Source organism: Cupressus sempervirens, chromosome 9, assembly GCF_028749045.1.
Source record: "Cupressus sempervirens isolate cs-2001-9-10 chromosome 9, ASM2874904v1, whole genome shotgun sequence".
In the NCBI taxonomy this organism is placed as follows: Eukaryota; Viridiplantae; Streptophyta; class Pinopsida; order Cupressales; family Cupressaceae; genus Cupressus; species Cupressus sempervirens.
In genome coordinates this window covers 486,391,927-486,410,249 of record NC_143126.1, presented here as the reverse complement: position 1 = coordinate 486,410,249, position 18,323 = coordinate 486,391,927, and positions in this window count along the sequence as shown.

The following is an 18,323-nucleotide window of genomic DNA, read 5'->3' as shown; positions in this document are numbered from 1 at the left end:
CACCCGCGCTCGCGCCGCCCGAGCAACATGCGTCGTGCACCTGCGATGCTTGCACCAAGTGCCCATGCACTCACACAGAACGCCAAGCACTGAGCACCCGTGTGCCCACGCACATGTGCACTTGTGCATCAAGAACCTGCACGCTCCTGCAGCACTTCATGCGCATCGAGTGCCAACGCGCCTGTGCACTCACGCAACATGTCACGCACCTTGAACGCTTGTGCATGCACATAGCCCGTCGCGTGCACTGAGCACACACGCGCTCACACTAAGCACTGCACACTCGCGCACCTTGATTCATGCATGTGTGCGCACACATGACCAAGGTACCTTGTGCGCATTCATGTCATCGTGCTCTCAAGGCACCGTGTGTGCTTGCCAAGCTGCCCTTTCACCTCCAATTTTGTCTAAATAGCCATGAGAGGGGTTTAAAATATATCATTTAAGTATATACTTAAGATATATTTTAATATATGTGACGAATCTTTTGAGATAGGTTTCAAACCTCCTTGAGATAAGGTAAAGATTCTAGGAAATTTTAGGGCTTTAGAAATCCACACATAGCCAAATTTCAGGGCTTTAGAAATCCAGACTTAGGCAAATTTCAGGGCTTCAGGATTTCAGACTTAGCCAAATTTTAGGATTCACCTCTAGTTTTTTTTGAGTGGCTAGTGTGTCTTTACTATGCATTGTTAACTCTACGGACTAATGTTTGCTTCTTGTGTAGGGAAAAATGGCATCCTCAACTTGTCGAGGTCATAACTTTTGACTCGGGCCTTAGAATTCAAAATCGCTTACACCGTTGGAAAGAAGAACTGAAGATCTAATTGCAGTCCCTAAAACCAAAGGATTGGATAGGTGAAGAGAAGACAAAGGTTAAAGATACAAAGGTTGGACACATAAAGAAAATCAGGTTCCTCATCTTATGCAGCTATTGGGGACAAGATTCAATGCAGGTGCCTTGAGATTTTCCATTGAAGAAGCAGAGGGAGTGCAAGTTTAAGAAAGTAATTGGCTATAAAGAGGGTGTAAATCATCAAAAAGGGGCATGAAGCATATACAAAAAGTGATTTAAAACCACATTTGAGAAAAACCCAAAAACCATCCACAGGTCTGCAGCTCCGCAGGTTCGCAACTCTGTAGGTTCGCAGATCTGCAGCTTCACAGGTATGCAGCTCTGCATTTTCATGTAGCTCCACAATTCAAAGGTGCACCGATAGTTGACTACCAGTTCCAAAAATATCACTTTCCATGCATTGGGAGCACATTTTTACGGCAAGTTACCTCTAACACACATCAAGTGAAGGGGCAACCTCTATTTTTGGTGTCTCAATGCACTTATACTTCGGCTGATGGATTCCTCTTACTTTCTCTCTCATGCTTTCATTATTTTTGACATGTAAAGGGCTCATGCATCCAATTAATGAATACAATATAGATGGAGTCCCTCTAAGCACCAGTTAGAGTGTTAGTTTGTATATATTTAGTTTGTTTAAATGTTTTTAAAGCATTTTATTGCATCAAGATATCTCTCACTCTCAACACAAATTGAGAAGATGATTTCTTATAAATACCCCATTGTAAAATGTAAAAATGGCCGCCATTATTATGCAATAAAGTTATGCTTTTGGTGCTAGTATTCAGAGTGTAGTTATTCTTGCCTAAATGTGTCATTGTTTTGTGGATTTTATTCATGAGATTGTGATTAAGCCAAAGGTTTATTGCATTGTTTCTGGTTGTGCAATCTTTTAGTTCTAGTGTTTGGTACAGATATATGAATTTCATTGATGTAACGAGCTTGAGAAGAGATCATTCAATTGTGTCTACATAGCTTTTTGTCTCACATGAGCGCACTTTCTGTGGCCTTGCGATTTGATGAAGAGTGAAACATCATTCAATTTGTTAAAGATTCTCATCGACGATTGCATCAGTGGATTCTAGGAAGCGTTGCTCCTATTTTCATTGGTTTCCTACCAATTTCTTTGAAGGTTTAACTTGCAACATTTTTTCTTTTGTAGCTTATTTCCATTTAGAAATTTCAAGTTCAAGTTATTTGATTTCATGTTATTTTCTTTCAATTTTGTTATTTTCTTTGCTAACCCCCTATTAGAATAGGACCTCATAGTAGCTGCATTGTTAGAGTTGCATTCATTGAAAAATAGAAAATACAAAAATATTGTTCTTTTGGTGTGATATTTTGAGATAACAAATAGATTTTACTTTGATTCCAAGAACAAAAGAGCTTTTTTAGAACCAGCAAAGGCCTCCTCATGAACATTCACATTTATCTTCTACTGAACAGATTTTGGTACATCGCAAGACAAACACTGAACCTTGGAGTGGATCCTTAAAAAGATTTACTTTTTAAGAGAGGAATTACACTATGGATTCTTGTCATTAACCTCGTGCAAAATGAATGCCCAACAGAAGTGGTACTAGAAGGAGGGCCTAAAAAACAAAGAACCTACTCTTGGAAACAAGAAAGATTTGATAAAGTTTTGAAAGTTTTGCACTCTTGCAATAATCTGCACTTCGCACAAGTTCAAAAAAAATTTTGAGTTTTTTAGAAATTTAGGTGAGTAGGTTCGCAACTCAGCAGGTCCGCAGATCCATAGGTCTGCAAGTCCACAGCTCCGCAGGTCAGCAAAATTCTATGGTGCACTATTTTAAGAAAGTGTGCTTCTCCAGAGGTGCGCTTTTCCAGAATAAACACAAGTTGTTAGAACTTAGTCACTTTCACAAGCATCACAGTGATAAAGGGATTCCAAGAACTCCACCTATTCACATTACACATTTCTTCATCATCGTTCACTTTATAATCTACTTCACACATTTCCATCATTATGCACCATGTCTTTCTTCAATGCCCAAAGTTCACCTTTGAACCTAACTGGACTATTACATGACTTGCCCAAAAATCTTGAAAAGTTTTGCCCAAGGTTCATCTATGGAGAATCAAGAACAATAGAAGATCATATCAAAATCTTCAAGGAGATCTGTAATCGAAACCAAATTCAGCATATGGACATGGTATCTCGCCTTTTTCCTTAGACTTTGGGGGAAATGGCTTTCAATTGATACCTCAATCTACCACCATCATCAATAAGGGATTGGAACTCCTTTGAGAGAAATTTTTTGGAACAATTCAAGATCTATGTTGATCCAGCTCTCTTGTATCATTAGTTCATCTCAATTAAAAGGGATCCCCATGAGACTATTTCACAATTTAATCATCGCTTCTATAGGATGTATCAAAGAATGGAGTTTCCATACACTGTACCACAAGAGGCTGCTATCCAAGTCTATTTTGGGACAATGGATTCATTAACTTCTATTTTTCTAAGAAGGCTCCCACCTAGAGACATTGATACCATTGAAAAGGTTTCCAAAGAGGTTGTTCTATTCACAAGTCAGGTTACTACTGCTCGAATGCCAACAATTACATATTCCGGATATGGGTCTCAAAAGACTACTTTCTTTGATTAGAAGGTTGATGAATTCACTAAAGTAGAAAGCAATATGGCTAGAGAGCTTAAGGCCATGAAGGAGACGATGTCTCTTTTATCCAATGAACTTGTGAGACTAAAGTTGAATTCTTCAAGAAACCAAGGCAATCATCCAAGACAACTTTCTACCCAAAACAATTATTCTCAAAATCAAAGTGGAAATTTTAACCTTTACAAGAATGTCAACAATGAGAATAATCATATTACAGGAATGGGTCCAAGTAAAAATTGGTATGGGCACAATGATGTTTCAGATCAGCCTCCCCAAATCATGGAGAAACAACCTTTTCAGTTTAGCACAATGATGTTTGAATCAAGTGATAAGTCCACAGGAGGAAAATTTGATGAAATGATCAAGAGGAGTTTGTGTTCCCATTCAATGAAGAAATTCTTCCAAGTTTTGATGTCACAATAAGTGTGGATATGCCAAGAAGTTTTGAGGACATGAGAAATTTTGAAGTTCCAAAACTCCATGAAGTTGCAAAAAATGATGGAAATGCAGAAGATCTTGAGGTTGGTGAGATTTTTGAATCACAAAAGTCATCAAGAAGAAGACACCAATTCTTCCTACGGTGATATTGATTCCCTATTGGATAATGATAAGCTGCCTCCTTCAAAACAAGATATGTCATTAGAAGAGATAAATAGAGTGTTCAATTTGGTCTCAAGCTTGACTGAGGAAATGTCTATTTGTGAGTATTCCACACACATATCAAACCATGCAATAACTGAGTCAGGTAGAATCCATCCATTTGAGTTCCATTCAAAAGAAAGTTGCCTGGATTTCCTATTAGCTTGGGAGATTGCAATGAAGGGAAAGTATGATTTTGAACAAGCTTCTTTAGGATACGAGGCAGAAAACATCTTCGTTGATGATAGTAATGAATCCTATAATTTGGAAGGGAGGCTAGTAATTGAGTTTTCTAGTACAAGGGAGCCTAGAGTAGAACATAAAGTGCCTCCATGTGCGCGTGAAGTGGTGTACCATGAGATGAGACCACCAGAAGGAGAAATTACAATGTGTGAGTGTACCCCTATGGTGGGGGACTTGCTGGATCAGGTGATATCTTTCCATTATCCCTCTCAGTTCGATGATTTTAAATTTGAATATGATGCTAAAGGTAAAAGAACTTGTTTGTGGATTAATCATGGCCATAAAGAGTTACCACAACTTCTAATTTTGTGTGATTTGTGCCCCGAATTTGAACCAAGATTGTCCAGACTTTATTTTTCTAAGTATAAAGACAAGTCAGCATTTTTGAGAACTATATGGGGTGGTTCATTACTATTGCACATAATGAGAAATCTAGTAATAACTACCCCACATTCTTATTATTCGATTTTTTCTATAAATAAGTTTTTGTTTTTTTTTTCTTAGTCTTTTTAGTCTTTCTAGTTAGGTGTTGTGTGTTTGTTTTCAATCATGTGTTCACTTTTTATTTTAAGTTATGTTAGTCCTAGGGGATAAGGTGTACTTGGAATTTTTTTCAAGATTTTACTAACCACTCTTTGGTCCCGATTTTAGGAAGAGGTCTTTCTTTGTCAAAACATTAGGACAATTGTGTATCTTATACCAACCGAGCAACCAACACTTCTCGTGGAAATAGGGGACTTTCAATTTGGAAATCAAAAGCCTAGACCAACAAGTTCTCAACACTTTGCAAATTTAAAGATTTGATTATGTTAGGTTTTGTTTAATTTCAAGTTGAAGATGACGAGAAATGATCCAAACTCTGACTAGTTCAAACACGAGGGGTCTCCTCGAAAGGTTACTAAGATCATTGTTTGGCATGAGAGTTTCCTAAAAAGTTCTAAAAGAGGAACGCAAGGGATGTTCATAAGAGATTGAATCCAAGAAACGACATTGATGTTCTGACTACATAGTTTAAGCATAATCAGGATACAAAATTCAAAAAAAAGAAAAAAAAAAAGAAAGAAAGAAAAGAATATAGTGTTAAGACTGAAGGATTCGAAGATCTAAAATGGCAAAAGATACGTTCCTAAAATAAAGTATCTTCAATTCAAACTATTGCTTCATCAAAAGTAACATTTTTAATGATATGGAGCAATTATGAAAAAGGCCAAAAATTAAAAGAACGTGGTATCTTGCAAAAAGCCCTCGAACTAATTCTCTTATATGGTCAAGCAATTGATTGATAAAGAGCCTTCATGGAGATTTCGAATGAATGAGATAGGAGGAGTGGAAGATTGTTTTGAGTTGTCAAAAAACTCAGATTGACTGCAACCTGACACATCAAAAGGAATGAATACACAAGCACACACTAACCTGGAAGGTTTCAAGTTTTGAGATTTTGACTAAGAAGTCATCTAAAAGATGCTTGGGATGTTCGAAGCTTGGTTGGTGTTTGACACATGTCAGAAGAATGTTTTTTGATAAGGAAATGCCTTGGTCATTTCTTTCTTTTTTTAGGGCTATTTGTTGTGGTGTCCACAACACATGCCCCATTCCTCACTAGGAATGGGGACCCCCTTTTTTTTCGACTCCCAAACTCACAATTCGAGAGTCAGGAGAAGAATTTTTGTTTGAAAGTTGAGTCAAAAAATCAAAAAAAAAAATTTGAAAAAAGCATCCTGCACCCGTGCCCATGACGCTCGAGCAACATGTGTCACGTGCCCACGACGCTCGAATAATGTGCGTCACATGCCCATAATGCTCGCACCATGTGCCATGCACCTACGCACTTATGTGACGCTTGCACCAAGCACCCGTGCACTCACGCCACGCGCCTAGTGTCGAGCACCCACGCGCCAAGCATCGAGCATCTGCATGCATGTGCACGCCCACGTGCTCATGCAGTGCATCACATGTGCCAAGCGTCATGCACGTTGAGCACGAGCATCGAGCATCATGCACACTGAGTGCTTGTGCAGTGCGTCATGCATGCCAAGGGCTTGCGTAGCATGTCACGTGCACTAAGCGCCCGTGCGATGCATTGCACACCCTGAGCGCCTACCTCGAGGCACCGCACCCTCGCACATCGCACACCCCTAGCGCCCATGTGCCTGCACCTGGCACACACACACCTCACATGCTGCAAGTGTTCGTGCCTTGTGCACCCGCGCGTCGCACCCCCACGTGTCATACGCCTCGAGCGCCCATGCGCTCGCACTAAGCATTGCACGCTCGTGCGCCTTGGTTCATGCATGCGCGTGCCCGTATGACCAAGGCACCTCATGTGCATTCACATCATTGCGCTCTTAAGGCACCGTGCATGCTTGCCAAGCTACCCTTTCTCCTCCAATTTTGTCTAAATAGCCATGAGAGGGGTTTAAAATATATCGTTTAAGTATAAGTTGACGTATATTAAGATATATTTTAATATATCCGATGAATCTTTTGAGATAGGTTTCAGACCTCCCCGAGATAAGGTAAAGATTCTAGGAAATTTCAAGGCTTCAGAAATCCACACTTAGCCAAATTTTAGAGCTTCAGGAATCCAGACTTAGCCAAATTTCAGGGCTTTAGGATTTTAGTCTTAGCTAGATTTTAGGATTCACCTCCAATTTTGTTTGAGTGGCTAGTGTGTCTTTACTATGCATTGTTAACTCTACGGACTAATGTTTGCTTCTTGTGTAGATAAAAATAGCATCCTCAACTTGTCGAGGTCATAACTTTTGACTCAGGCCTCGAAATTCAGAACTGCTTACACCGTTGGAAAGAAGAACTGAAGATCTAATTTTAGTCCCTAAAATAGAAGGATTGCACAGGTGGAGAGGAGATAAAGCTTAAAGATACAGCGGTTGGACACATAAAGGAAATCAAGTTCCTCATCTTATGCAGCTATTGGGGACAAGATTCAATGCAGGTGCCTTGAGATTTTCCATTGAAGAAGTAGAGGGAGTGCAAGTTTGTGAAAGTAATTGGCTATAAAGAGGGTGTAAATCATCCGAAAGGGGCATAAAGCATATACAAAAAGTTATTTAAAACCTCATTTGAGCAAAACCCAAAAACTATTTTCAAAATTGAGAACTTTGATTTTTTGGCGAATTGAGCTCTGCAGGTCTGCAACTCCGCAGGTCCGTACCTCTGCATTTTCATGTAGCTTCGCAATTCAAAGGTGCGCTGATAGTTGACTGCCAGTTCCAAAAATATCACTTTCCATGCATTGGGAGCATTTTTGACGACAAGTTAACTCTGACACACATCAAGTGAAGGGGCAACTTCTATTTTTGGTGTCTCCATGCACTTCTACTTCGACTGATGGCTTCCTCTTACTTTCTCTCTCATGCTTTCATTATTTTTGACATGTAAAGAGCTCATGCATCCAATTAATGAATTAAATATGGATAGAGTCCCTCTAAGAACCAGTTAGAGTGTCAGTTTGTATATATTTAGTTTGTTTAAATGTTTTTAAAGCATTTTATTGCATCAAGATATCTCTCACTCTCAACACAAATTAAGGAGACGATTTCTTATAAATACCCCATTGTAAAATGTAAAAATGGCTCTCGTTATTATACAATAAAGTTATGATTTTGGTGCTAGCATTCAGAGTGTAGTTATTCTTGCCTGAATGTGTCATTGTTTTGTGGATTTTATTCATGAGATTGTGATTGAGCCAAAGGTTTATTGCATTATTTCTAGTTGTGCGATCTTTTAGTTTTGGTGTTTGCTATAGATATATGAATTATGTTGATGTAACAAGCTTGAGAAGAGATCATCCAATTGTGTCTACATAGCTTTTTGTCTCGCATAAGCGCACTTTTCGTGGCCTTGCGATTTAATGAAGAGTGAAACATCATTAGATTTGTTAAAGATTCTCACCGACGATTGCATCAATGGATTCTAGGAAGTGTTGCTCCTGCTTTCATTGGTTCCCTACCAATTTCTTCGAAGGTTTAACTCGCAACGTGTTGTGTTTTATAACTTATGTCCATTTAGGAATTTCAAGTTCAAGTTATTTGATTTCATGTTATTTGCTTTCAGTTTCGTTATTTGCTTTGCTAACCCCCTGTTAGAATAGGACCTCATAGTAGCTGCATTGTTAGAGTTGCATTCATTGAAAAATAGAAAATACAAAAATATTGTTCTTTTGGTGTGATATTTTGAGACAACAAACATATTTTACTTCAATTCCAAGATAAAAGAGTTTTTTTAGAACCAGCAAAGGCCTCCTCATGAACATTCACATTCATCTTCTACTGAGTAGATTTTGGTACGTCACAAGACAAACACTAAAGCTTGGAGTGGATTCTTAAAAAGATTTACTTTTCAAGAGAGGAATTACACTATGGATTCCTATCGTTGACCTCGTGCAAAATGAACGCCCAACATGTAGCATGTAGCTTCACCTAATGAATTTTGGATAGGTGCAAGACCCCTAATTTACCTTTTAGATACTCAAAAGAATCCTTAGGCAATGGTTTGGTGAATATATCAGCAATTTTTTCCTTAGGCTTTACATACTCAAGCCTTACTTTCTTCTCTTGTACTTTCTCCCTCAAGTAATGATACTTGATTGATATATTCTTTTTCCTTGCATGCATCATCAAGTTTTTTGAAATATGAATTGTACTTGTGTCATAGTAGATAGTGACAGGCTTGGTTACTTCTTCTTGCATTCCTTCCAGCAATTGTTTAATCCATATGATATTCAAACAATTGATTACAACAACAACATATTTAACTTCAAAAAATGGATTGTGAAATACAACTTCATTTCTTTCATATCCATGTAATCAACATTTCCCCTAAAAAGAAAGCTCCACTACTTGTTTTTTTTTTGTCATCAATATCACTATATCAATCAGCATTAGTGTAGACTTTAGATGAAATTCATCCTCTTGTTTATACCATAAGCCATAATCTTCAGTTCCTTTGAGATATATGAATATCATTTTAATAGTGATCATATGTGTTTCCCTTGGAATAGATAAAAACCTTACAACAATTTCAACAGCTATGGCAATATTTGATCTAATATGTACAACATACTATAGCTTTCAAATCATAGATTTGTAAAGTGTTTGATCAACTTTACCAGTGGTGTCTTCCTTTGATAATTTCACTCCAATGACCATAGGTGTATCAACTGATTTAGACTCATCCATCCCAAAAAAAATCAAGGTTTCCTTCACACACTTAATTTGAGTAAGATAGATACCTTTATGTGTTTGATAGACTTGTAATCCAATGAAATAAATTATCTCTCCAAACATTGACATTTCAAATTCAATACTCATTTGTTCAGCAAATGGCTTACTCAACATATCATTTCCTCCAAATATTATATCATGAAAAAATATTTTAGAAATCAACACAATATCTTGTGATTCATTCTTCAAATACATATCACTATTTTCATGTGTTCTATCAAATCCAATATTAACAAAATGAGAGTCTAATATTTCATACCATGCTCTTGGAGCTTGTTTTAGTCCATATAGTGCTTTGTTCATCTTACAGACCATGTCCTTCTTTCTAGGTTCAAAAAATCATTCAATTTGTTCAATGTATACTTCCTCTTCAAGTATTCCATTTAGAAATTTATATTTTACATCCATTTGATATACCTTGAATTTATTGTAGGTAACATAAGCCAATAGTGTTTGTACATCTTCTAATCTTGCAACAGGTACAAAATTTTGACTATGATCAATTCCTTCTTGTGCATAACCTTTAAAAACTAATCTAGCCTTGTTTCTTACCACTTCCCCATTATCATTCAATTTGTTTCTAAAAGTGCACTTTATTCCAATTACTTTCTTATCAGTAGGTCTCAGTACAAGTGTCTAGGTATATTTCTTCTTAATTTGATCAATCTCCTCACTCATAGAATTATTCCAAAATTCATCATCCAATACAGATTTAACTAATCTAGGATCAAAATCAGCTATTAAACATGTACCTTCTCTTATTTTTCTTCATTTTCATACTCCAGTGCTTCTATTTCTGATTATCTGTTCAATTGGGTGGTTCTTTCTCACATACTTGGCATAGGTTTAGTTCTTTGATTCTCAATATTTTCTTCACTTGGTAGAGGTTCAGCTTTTTTCTCAAGTTGTATTGTTTGATGCTCGAGTATAACTATTTGAGACTTGGGTACCACTATCTAATGCTCAAGTGTCACTATTTGATGCTCGATATGTCTATATTATAACTCGGGTAGAGTATCAGGTGCCTCTTCATAGACATTAAAAAAAATTGTAATCTTTAGGTTCTTTGTTGCTATCTAAATCATTTATCTTTTCAAATTCATCAAATCTTACATTTTCACTTTCAATAATCTTATTAGTATCCTTATTCAAATATTTGTAATCTTTTCTCCCAGATGAATATCCTAGGAATATACTTTCATCACATTTAACATCAATTTTACCATTCATGGCATCTTTGTGAATGTAATAGCTACTTCCAAATATTTTGAAATAATGTACATTCTATATATGGCCATGCCACAATTCATAAGGTGTCTTGTTTGTTCCTTTCTTCAATTGAACTCAATTGAGAGTGTAAACAACAGTACCGATTGCTTTTCTCTAGAATATATGAGAGATCTCCATCTCAATCATTAGTGTCCTTGCACAATCCATGATAGATCTATTTCTCCTTTCAGTAATATCATTATTTTGTGGTGTCCTCAATGTAGATAATTTTCTTTTGATACCATTCTCAGCACAAAAGTTATTGAATTTAATAGACATAAATTCACCACCTCTATTAGTTCTTAAATATTTCAAATATTTACTAGTTTCCTTTTCAACTCTTTCTTTGTACCACTTAAACATATAAAATCATGTGACTTCACTTTCATGAACATTATATTAATCATCCTTGAATAATGATCCATAAACAATATAAAGTATCTATCACAAATATAGTAACTATCAACCACAATTAGACCAGATAAATGAGTATGCACTAATTCTATAATATCATTCGAAGTGTGTGTCTTTCTATGAAAACTAGATTTTGTCATCTTACCGAGCTAAAATTCTTTGCACATAGCATTTTTAGGTTTTTGCAGATTTTATAAGCCTCTTACTCTTTTCTTTCTACTTATTTTCACCATATTCTCAAAGTTTACATGACACAACCTTTTATACCATTACCACACATCCAACTATAGAAAATAAATATGTGTCAACTATAGGATCAAGGTAGAATAATTTACCTTTGGTTTGCATTCTTGTTTCAATCATATTACCTTCTTCATCAAAGATATTGACCTTCCTTTTCTCAAATTATAGCTTGCGACCTAAGTTACTCAATTGAGAAACACTCAAAAGATTATATTTAAGTCCTTGAACCCAATATGCATCATTATATCTGATCTTATCATTCAATATTAGTGATCCTTTACCTTTCACCAAGTATGGAACATCACTACCAAACTTAATAGTTCCACCATCATCAATTTCTTCAAATTTATCAAACTAACTTAGATCAACAGTCATATGACGTGAGTAACCACTATCAATAATCCATGAGTCATTCTTAGTAACATGTGCAGTAAGGGAAATTTCATTCTTACACCTTTCACCATTTTTCTTTTTCTTAATTTCAACATAGACCATTTTAGCTACTTCCTTGTCATCATTAGAACTAGACTCGGTATTCTCTTCTTTGGAAATGTAGCATGACTTCTTGCCTTTGTCTTGTAATCCCTTGTCTTCCTCTATTTGAAATATTTCTTGTCATTTCTATCTAAATTTCTTCTATTAGGACATTTAGTAGGAAAGTGACCAACCTAGTTTCATTTGAAACAAATCAAGGGAAGTTTTCCTTTGTATTTACTTGTGCCTCTTGTTAAACTTCTTGTAAAACATGCTTCAATCTCATCCAGATCATTTTCAATTTCATACTCACTTTCTTCTTTGGTTTTCTTCTCTTTCTTTGTATTTTTGGTGGTTAGTGAATACTTAAAAGAATTTCCCATTGTAACCATATTAGTGACCAACCTCATTTCATTTGAAACAAATCAAGGGAAGTTTACCTTTGTATTTATGTGTTCCTCTTGTTAAACTTCTTGCAAGATGTGCTTCAATCTCATCTAGATCATCTTCAGTTTTAGAATTACTTTATTCTTTGGTTTTCTTCACTTTCTTTGTATTGTTGGTGGTTAGTGAAGACTTAAAAGCATTCCCCATTGTAACCATATAATTTCTTAGCTCAAATGTAGTCAATTGACCAACTACACCATCAAGTGTCAAATCATTTCCACATAGATCTCTTACTTCTTTAATAGTAGAAACGTTGATAGAATAAATAGGAAAAAGAGTTCTAACTTTACTCAGAATCAACAGTAGCTCCTCTAGAAGCTCTGATTACACTCACATCTTTGATTTGGTTTACATATTGTGCAGCATTTTTACATTCTTTCATTCTCATATCATCATACTTATCTCTCAAGCTTCTGACTTTGGTTCTCCTTACATTTTCTTCTCCTCCATAAACAAGCTTTATTTTATCCCATATTTTCTTATCATTGGCACAGTTCTTAACATCATCAAATTCAGCACCATTGAGAGTAGATATAATATCAATGATCATACTATTATGGTTCCTATTTTCATTCATTTGTTCCATAGTCAAGGGACCAACAGGTGTGACATATTTATCCTCCAACCAATGTGTGACATTATCTCAAATACCAGAAAGATGAAACTTCATATGGTCTTGCCAAGAGTAAATGGTGGATCTCTCTTATATATCTTTATCTTTATCCCAAGTTCATTTAAACATATTTCTTCAAGCACTCACCTCTGACACCAAATTTTTAGATAACTAAGGGGGGGTTAATCAATTATGTCCAATTATCTCATAGTTCCTTCAAGCATTTCAAAAATGTCAAAGCATCATAAACATCAACAACAATAACTTGGTAGACACATTCAACTCTACTTAATCCATATATCCACTTCTTTTCAAATTGTTATCAAATTGTTCCTTGCATTACCAATTGTTAGTAAATTTCCAGTTATTACCAAGTGATAAATAGTTATTACCAAGTTGCATTAAACTGCTAAAATATATAAATCAACTTACAACATAAATAACATTCACACAATTTAACACCATGTTTTTTAACGTAGAAACCTTGTTAAGGGAAAAAAACTTGGGACCGACAACCCAAAAATTCTACTTTTTTGAAATGATCTTTACAAGTAGACAACCTTGTTAAAGGTTACATACACTTTGTTAAAGTGACCTTGTTAGAGGATCTCATAAAAATATTATTTAGACCTTATCACTCCCTATCCTTGGCTAAAAAGAGTGGCTTTATTTAAAGGACTTGCACATGTTACTAATTGATGTTACCATATAGAATTCCATGGACTTGTTAGGTCCACTCAATACTTCCAATATTTTCTACTACAATGGTTAAATAGTAATGGTATAAAGTGATGTATTAAGAATAGAAACTACCTTTTCTTGTTTATATCTTTTCCCTTTCTCTTTTTATGTCTTTTACTTACTTGACTGATTATGTCTTTCATAGATTCTTCTTCTTGTCTTCTCTCTACACTGCTTGGTTCACTTGGATCAACTCCTTTGAACTTCTTCTCCTTCACACTTTGATCTCCTCTTAATAATATAATTAGTAACAACTTTGAAGCTGCAACCAAAAATTGTCTCATTCTCCTCCTTATATAATTTTCTAAATGCTTCCAAATCCTTCCATCTTTTGTTGCTTACAATCATCAATCTTAGGTTTAAAATACAATTCCTTCATTGAATGAACTTAGACACTTAGAAAATATAACTTTACATAGAACTTTGTGTCCATCCTTATCCTTCTTCAATTTCCTTCATTAGATCCTTCTTGAATTTTTTTAGTCATAGATATTATATCAAACTTTGACTCTTTCTTTATACCTTCTCAAAATTTTCATCTTTCCATTATAAGTCAGCCTTAGATAATTTTCCAAACTTGTTCATCCAGTGTCACTCGATAAGCATAAAATTCACTCAAGAAACATATAACTCAATTAATACAGATTTTCTCAAGAAACATTGTGTTATTCTTTCTTTACCAATTGCCCAGGCAATACTATAGTCAATCGGTAAATATAGTCTCCCTTCATTAAACTTATGACTCAATAAATCATGCGATATTCAATACTTCTCAACAATACATGATTGTAAAAAAATCAAACCAATATTACATAATCATTATCAAGCTTGTTCAAGTACCCATTGAATACCTTACATATCAACTCTGACTTCATCATACTTTCTTCAAATCCTCTTCATCAATCTAAATGATATGGTACTTTCCTGAGTTAGCATAATGTTTATCCAAATAAGACTTTGACATCAATAAAAATGTAACAATTGATATGACTCTTTTACATACATTCATGGTACTTATTAGCTAACAATATCCCACTAAAAATTACAATATCAATTGGGGCTAATAGGATTTACTAATATAATTTGAGGACATCATTTAAGAAATTTACCTAATGGATTATCCCTTATTAGGAGAATAACTCATTGAATGGATTTAATCCCTAAGAAATTTTACCAAATAAGGCATAGAATGACATCTACAAATAATGAAGAATTGAATAGGAAAGTATAAGAATTATTGTAGAAGGATTTGATCAAAGAGAGTTTGAGTCCATGCTTAGTACCTATATTATTGGTACCTAAAAAAGGAGATTGGAGAATGTCTATTGATTCTATTGTACATGTTTTCACTTTGTGCCTATATGAATATATTTCAAAGTGAATGTTCCCATTTTCTTTGTGAAATTTAGGGTTTGGTGTTTTTATTTTTCTTAACCCTAGAAAAACCCTAATTATGTTTCATCAACAATATGTTGCCCTAGAAAATTTGTTGGTTAGGTGCCTCCTCATTTTATTTCAAAAGCAAGAAATATTTTTAAAATATTCCTTTATGTTTTTGGTAACCTTTTATATAGTTGTTCACATTCTTTCTTAAAGTTCCTGAAATGATCTTTCACTATCAGATCTCCCTAAAATCAACAGTGGTCACTATGTCGGCATAAGAAATAGCTTGCCTTTTATTGCTAGCAACATGGTGACCAAATAATGGTTACATGCAAGACCAAGTTGATAAATAAACATGGTTTCAAGATGAGTTACCCACACCATCAAATCTCTCTAAGATTGATGGTGGTCGCATTGTCACTTCAAGAACTTGCTCAAACTTTATTGATAGCAACATAGCCACCACCCATGAAAAGAAAATATGGTGAGACCAAACTTAAAGGTGGAACTAAAAATTTACCTAATATTAATAGCCTTTTTAGCATGTCATCTTGTTAGAAGTGCTAGATACCACTAAGAATGTACACTAACAAAAAGGTATTATTGATCCACGTTGTCAAATCTCTCCAAGATCGATGGTGGTTGCATTATCACTATGAAAACTTGCTCTAACTTTACTAATCACAACATGGTGAACAAAGGGAAGTTATGTGAGCCACCACATTTATAGTGGAATGATCATAAAGTTTTAACTGTCTGATCGAGGCATCATCAATGATGGTCACTATGTTACCATGAGAAGTTGCTCGATGTTTACCCTTGGCGACATAGCAAGAATGTGACACGTGTCCAAAGGCACAAGTGGGTCTAGTATAACTCACTAGCAGTGAAATGAAAGACTTGTGTAGAAAGATTTAATTGGTTTGACCACCAACTTGGAGAGTTGAAGCTGAGTCATCAAAGATTTTGTCCCTTAATCATCAAATTTTCCAAAAATCAATAGCTTGTATTTAAATTTGGAAGGTGGTGCCACTATGTTTTCTCTAGGATCCATTTATGAGAATTAAGGCTCCCTATGTGAAGTAAAAACCATGGATATATTACAGAACTCAAAGATTTTCTTCATGCAAACACATTTTTTATTTTCTAAGAGCAAGAACCTATTGAAGAAGTTTTTCTCATTTGGTAGAATTTTGAAGGAAATTTTTGTATTAGCAACTTATTGCAACTTTCAAAGAAGAAATAGAAGAAGAAAGTATCTTAGCCTGTATAACACTCAGAGAATTTTTGTTTTCTGTATTATTATCATCAAATATGCCTCCAAAGAAGACTTTTTTGGGAAAAGTACTATATGCCAGTACGAATATACATGATGAGTTTCTGGACAATTAACTAAGTCCACAAATGAGTCAACCTAGATAAAAAAAAGCTAATTCCTATAAATGCTAGGCTCAAGATTGTAGATGGTTTATGTGATAAAGGGAATTGGGTTAGGGATGCTATTACTTCTAAAATAGGGCTCCATCTTTTTAAGAAATGGTTCTTAGAGAGGATATTATTTGCCCTCGTGGAAATATTTGGAATTTTGATTTGGCTAAACTAGTAGTCCCTAGGGTTTTCATGGATTCAGACCTTCTTACAACCATAGCCAAAAATTATGACCCAATAGCCAAGATAGTGCAAAGGGTAGATGGGGAATATCTAGTGAGAATTAATGCTGAAGAAATTTGAGAGGTTTTTGGGTTGGAGCCGGTTATAGATTACCATGAACTCATTAATTTTTAGGGTTTGAAGAAGGAATATCTATCTAAAAAGGATCAGGCCAGGCAAGGTGCATTCAGAGAACACCTAGCCACAATTGGAAATTTGACCTTTTTTATAGCATCAATTAAAGAGCCTTTTTAAGAAGGAATTTTTTATTACTAGGGCCATAGATATTTACATGACTTTATGTAGGGTTTTTTGTGAGGATGAAAAAAATTTATACCAATAAAGTTCATGTATATGATGACACAGATCTCTTCTTTTGGTGTGGAAATCATTTTTGATTTTGCATCTTACCTAGTAGAGGAGATTCACACAGGACTAGTTAGGATTTTAAAGAGAAAAGTTGAGAAAACATTTGGCCATTATTCATTATTGATGCATATCTTATTATTTAAAGGGTTACTTACCTTGAAAAAGAGATGGTTTTAAATAGAGGATATGAGGGCAATCTAGTTGTGGAGTATAGATATGACCTGGGATGAAGAGGAGGCTAACTTTATTAGATTTGATAGATACTTTGCATCCAGGCTGAGAAATCTCATATTAAGGGACAATCCCAAAATTCCCAAGGCACTACTAGATTTTATCAAGCCTATGGACAAGCCTTATAGCTTGAAGGTATCCCACAATTGGGCAGATATTATACCCTACCTTGTATCTATAGTTTTTAGAGTATATGGTTTCCAAGGGACTCCCCATGTACTCCCTTACCAAGTGCCTCTGAATGTAGGGATAGCTGAAATGCTATGGCGGATAGGTGAATTGAAGGAAACACAATTGAGTGGTAGGTCTAGGGGTTCAATTTTCCCCTCTTGTACTTTTTCTCACTAGTTCATAATCACCAAGGGTGGTTCATTGTTCCTATATAAAATTTTGGACCAGCATAAAATGGTTGTCTCCCATGCTCATTTTAATAGAAATGAGGGATTTTTTGATATATTCAAACAAAGGGCTAAGATTGGTGCTAAGGACCATCAACCCTACTTCCCTAAGGACATACTAAGGAATGAGTTCTTTCTTCAAGCGCAAGAGATCAAAAAGGAGAAGTGGAGAGTTTACTCTAGGGTTTTAGAATTCATTAATTGTTTTGATAGGAATTATAACCTCTAGAAGATGCCAAGACAAAGGTAGATAAGTTAAATAAATTGATGATCACTTTTATAGAGATCATGGAAACTATGAATGAGAAGAAATTATTTTTTATTAATAGAGGTCATGAGAAGGCCTAAGAGGTTATGAGAAGATCGTTCACCCCTGTAGTAAGATTAAGGAAATTAGTTATTCAAAGAATACCTGGCTACAATGTAATTTATAATAAAAGGCTTGTAGTGGATAAACAAAAACAAATA